Source organism: Anneissia japonica, unplaced genomic scaffold (genome assembly GCF_011630105.1).
Source record: "Anneissia japonica isolate Jap-2015-1 unplaced genomic scaffold, ASM1163010v1 scaffold1430_len515961_cov162, whole genome shotgun sequence".
In the NCBI taxonomy this organism is placed as follows: Eukaryota; Metazoa; Echinodermata; class Crinoidea; order Comatulida; family Comatulidae; genus Anneissia; species Anneissia japonica.
The window spans coordinates 382256-387711 of NW_022693412.1; positions in this window are offsets into that span (position 1 = coordinate 382256).

The window sequence follows — 5456 nt, forward strand, 5'->3', positions numbered from 1 at the left end:
GTGATGATGATTAGTTTTTTCTGTATAAATGTGTCATTTCCGGCCATCTAAGGTAGTACTGGGGCTGAGGTGGTTGTGGACTTGTTGTGGACATAATTGAAGTAGGCAAAATAAATACATCAAAGAGAATGTTTTAAAGTTTTATTTTCTATGGTATAACATCACACATACTAATTAGATCTCTGTGGTTCCCGAAAATCGCTGCATCCGCCCCAGGATAGCCATTTATATAGCCATATTGGGAACCTAACCAGGGGGGGGGGGGACTTCACGCCCCCGGCGAGGTTCCTCGCTTCAGAACACTTGTCCCCCCAAATAATATCACGGACCCACACTTCCCCCTCCCCCTACAGAAATATATTCTGGCTACGCCACTGAGTAGGGTGAAGAAAAGATTTACTCATACGTGAAATAGGTATGCCGGAACCAAGTTTTCAAATTGTGAAAAATTGCATTGCTCAGCCGGAGGTAATGCATAATGATGTAGCGGAACCAAATATCAAAATACAAGAACATTTAAACAAACACAAGAAAAACACAATGAAAAATTGTGTAGGTATTGTTATCTGTAGGCCTATAACCATTTTTAGAGCGCTATTACGGCAGTAGAGATTTTATGAAAAAAAATTAGGGTCGCATTATGGGATACTGGTGGATTTTTACTATCATTTTGTTTTAATTTATCACTGGAAAACGAAGTGTATACAATCAACTTTAATGTTCTTTTCTCTTTCTCTTTCTCCCCCTCCCCTCTCTCTCCCTCACCCTCTCCCCTCTCTCTCCTCTCTCTCTCTCCCTCTCCCTCTCCCTCTTTCTGTTTCTTTCTTTATTTTTTTTTTCGCTTTTATTATTTTCGGGGTGGGGGCTAAAGCCCGTTTAGCCCCGCTCTGAATCCGCGGCTTATCAGTCATTATTAAACAAGAGAAGAAGAAAAAAAAAACACAGGTTATTTCTAACAAATATGGTTGATATAATATAATGTCTGTTATAGCTCTCTTAATTATTAAAATGCTATTTCATTCCATAGTTATAGTCTGCTGTTAACGTTCACACAGTTTTTATCCTAAGTACGACATTCTTTTTGGTGCGTACATTCTTAATAAAATGATGAAGCTAATAAAGATTCTATTCAAAGAAAATAATGTGCAGTTTTAGATGATTGAGTCGAGTCAGAATGGAGGGAAAAGTAACCAGAGGACAGAATATATGAATACCCATAGTACACATAGTGCTTTCCATCTTCGTCAAATATATTCATTTATTTAATAGAATACCATTTTTAATGTAAAGTTATATACCACCTTGCCTATCAAGTCTACAGATTTCATGAACTTCGATTAACACTTCATTGTTGTCAATATTATCACCAGTAAATTACGGGATTTTGTACACAATAACTGGATCGGCGGGATTTGGTAAAATTACGGGATTTTCTAAAGCCTGTTTAGTTTCAGCCAGCCACGATGGTCCTCCGGTGATAATCGTTATTGATCCTACAGAAATTTTACAAACAAATTTCCTCCGATCCAGATATTATGTAAAAAAAACCCCAGTAATTATAAACAAAATCCAGACGACCCAGAAATTGCGTAAAAAATCCCGCCGATCCTTCTCGGATCCCCGAAAATCCCGTAATTTTACCAAATCCGGCCGATCCAGTTATTGCGTACAAAATCCCGTAATTTTGCAAATGAATTCCCGCTCATCCCGAGGAATCTGAACAAAATTCCGGCGGATGGGGTCATTCTGATGGAATCTCACTGAATCCCGATTTCATCTTTGATAGGGTATCTGTCATCCATATGTGATTTTGTGTGATTGTCACTATGGTGCTTGTTGCTATTTATGAAATATGGTACCGTATTCTATTGTGTCCTATCTTAAACTTTCGGACCAATGGACCTTCGGACCAATGGGCCTTCGGACCAATGGGCCTTCGGACCAATGGACCTTCGGACCAATGGGCCTTCGGAATAATGGTCCGTCCCCCTGTACTCCAACATCACTGGCGCATGTAACAACCAACAACTGACTGCAGACCACTTCCGGTCACACATTACTCTTCATAACACAGCACCCTTCTAATTCCGTCACCTCAGGGTCGAGGAAATTTATTGCAATACAAAACATACTTGAAGTTATACATGACGTCAACATACGAAGCCACGCCCCCTCTGCTGAACCCATTGTATTTAGCAACTACCAAAGATACTAGAAATACAAGATAGAGCACTCGCATTGTAAAAATGAGGAGGAAATCGTGCCCAACGTAGGCGGCGCCCTTCTTTTTAACCATGCAAGTTTTCTATACTTCGTGCCCAACGTACAGGGCGCCCTTCTGTTGCTAAGTATACCCAGACGCAAAAGGCGCCCTTCCTTTCCACTAAGGAGGAAAACTTTTTCACTAAAGCCCAATTTACACGGAGCAATTCTTGCTAGCAATTTGACCGGTCAAAATGCTAGCAATGAAATTGCTCTGTGTAAATTGGGCAAATTGCTCTGAAACTGAGGTATATGATTGACAGTTTATTACCCAAGCAGGGCCTTAAAAAAATTGAACTGGTGCAAACTTTTTCAGGAGAGTTTTTCTCCCAAGAGATCTACTCTGGAATTTTAATAGCTTTTCCATCAGTTTACTCAAATTTGAGATTTAAAATCAGAGATAGATAGGTTTATTCTTATAAAAAAAAAGCCATATATATCCAGATGTTTACTTATATTGATCCAATTTTATTGTTCATAATGTTTTCCAGTGTGACGATAACTATATGCAGCTATAGATTAAACATCTACTGCCATAAACCAACACTCTGATTTTCTTTTTCTAGAGTAAAATGCATTATATAAAATTGGTACAGTACTTCTTAATATACTGTAATATAATAGATAGACATGTTGTGTAGATAATGGAACATCAAAATTGCTTCGATTTTGACAAAATTGAGTATAACATGTCTTCTTACTACAGAATACCAATGTATATCATTATCCTATCATGACCAGGTCACATTCCAGAAACTTGCAAGCACTAATAATGCCCCGTGTAAATTGGAGTGCAAGGCAAGTGCGTCCGGCCATTCTGTGCTATACATAGGATTAATTGTGTGTTTTATTTATTTATTTGAATAATAGCAACGATTTCTACATCCGCCAAGGAATTATGTATTCACCGTTGTCACTGTCTTGGTACAATTGTACTAATCATACAATTGTGTACAATTTTTTAATTGAGAATTTACAATAAAATACGCGACGAATTGGTAACGAAAGTTTGGTTGAAGTTTTTTTAGATCCAGCCGTAAGGGGCGTCCCATTGTTTGTATTCCCACCATGCATTTCGGTGGAACACTTTTTTTGTGTGGGGAACTCTATCTTGTGTTTCTAGTATCTTTGCAACTACCTATATCATCAATCGACCGCTTTCGATTAATGACTACATGAGCATGCGTACCACTACATGTTTATCGTGAACGTAACACATACGTACGTATGCGCATGCATGCTGATTGGTCACTGTTTGTGGATTTTTACTTACACCTTGCTTTAATAGGTAGAGAACTGAGCTCGAATGATAAATATTACCAAAACAATAAGGGCCTAGAAACAAAAGCTACACATTTACAAAGGCATTTCTACCCATTGTAGTAAGGTACGTAACCAAGTACTTTCTTATGAGGCCTAGGCCTAATTAGGACCAGCTTAGGTTAGGCCTAGGCCTAGGCCTAGACTTCTTGGCCTAGGCCTAGGCCTAGCCTAGGCCTAGACTTCTTGGCCTAGGCTAGGCCTAGATTAAAGGCTGGGCCGGGTAGGCGTAGGCGTAGGCTAGGCCTCCTATCCTACCTACCTAACAAACATATAGGTATTCATTCGGCTGGCCTAGCTTAGGCTAGGTTCATTGGTAGTATGAACTTCTCTTTTGAAGGATTCCACACTGGATACAGACACAACATCTTCCGGTAGGTTATTCCAACTTGTGGCCACTCGATTACCGAAGAAGTTTTTGCCAATATCAGATGTAGGCCTAGGGGCCTAGGCTAGGCTAGATGAGAGATATGTAGGCCTAGGTAGCTAGCAACATAAAAAAAAATGAAATGTCACAAATATTTTTTAAATTTTTTTAAAAGGAAAGACATAACTGAATGAAGCATTTTAAAACAATTATGTAAATCGGACCAATATTAGCGGAGATATTGCTATTTTAAATACGTTTTTTGCTGGAGTTAATTCCTATTGTTTTTATTATACAGGAAATGTGTCCCTTACAGTATAATTATGTAGCATTTTAGGTCATGTTAATTGTGTTAATAGTAGTTATTACGGCCCCGTAAAAAAAAATTGTTAGTTTATCACCCTATCCCAGCAAAAAAACTGATGAAGGAGGGAGGTTTTTTTTTTTTTTTTTTTTCAACCGTCCTATTGGCGTTCGCTACTGCATTTGGTTGAGGACAAACACATAAAAAGTCACAAGAACGGACTCAAATTTACAAAGAAAACATGTTTTTATTGTCCAGTAACACATTTTGCTAAAATACAGTACACGCCGCACTGCCACCGACCCATTCAAATACACTTGCCTAGACCTACTAGTTGTTTCTGCAGAAAAAAAACACACTTGTAATGTAGGTGGTTTTTCCTCTATTATCGGCATTTTTTAGTCGATTTCTTACCACTTTTTTACAAAAAAATTTTTTTTTTAAATTCTAAAAAATTCTAGAAAATCAGGGTTGGGCGGTGACGCTAAACAAGTATATTTTTTTTGGCCTAATTATTACATCAGGTTATCGATCACATGAGATGTCAATGTCACTATTTAAGGTCAAATGTTTAATTATGAATTGATACCTTTATAGCTGTCTCTTATACACATCTAGATGTGTATAAGAGACAGCTCCTATCCTATCTACCTAACAAACATACAGGTATTCATTCGGCTGGCCTAGCTTAGGCTAGGTTCATTGGTAGTATGAACTTCTCTTTTGAAGGATTCCACACTGGATACAGACACAACATCTTCCGGTAGGTTATTCCAACTTGTGACCACTCGATTACCGAAGAAGTTTTTGCCAATATCAGATGTAGGCCTAGGGGCCTAGGCTAGTAGGCCTAGGCTAGGCTAGATGAAAGATAGGTAGGCCTAGGTAGCTAGAAACATAAAAAAAAAAAGAAATGTCACAAATATTTTTTAAATTTTTTTAAAAGGAAAGACATAACTGAATGAAGCATTTTAAAACAATTATGTAAATCGGACCAATATTAGCGGAGATATCGCTATTTTAAATACGTTTTTTGCTGGAGTTAATTCCTATTGTTTTTATTATACAAGAAATGTGTCCCTTACACTACAGTATAATTATGTAGCATTTTAGGTCATGTTAATTGTGTTAATAGTAGTTATTACGGCCCCGTAAAAAAAAATTGTTAGTTTATCACCCTATCCCAGCAAAAAAACTGATGAA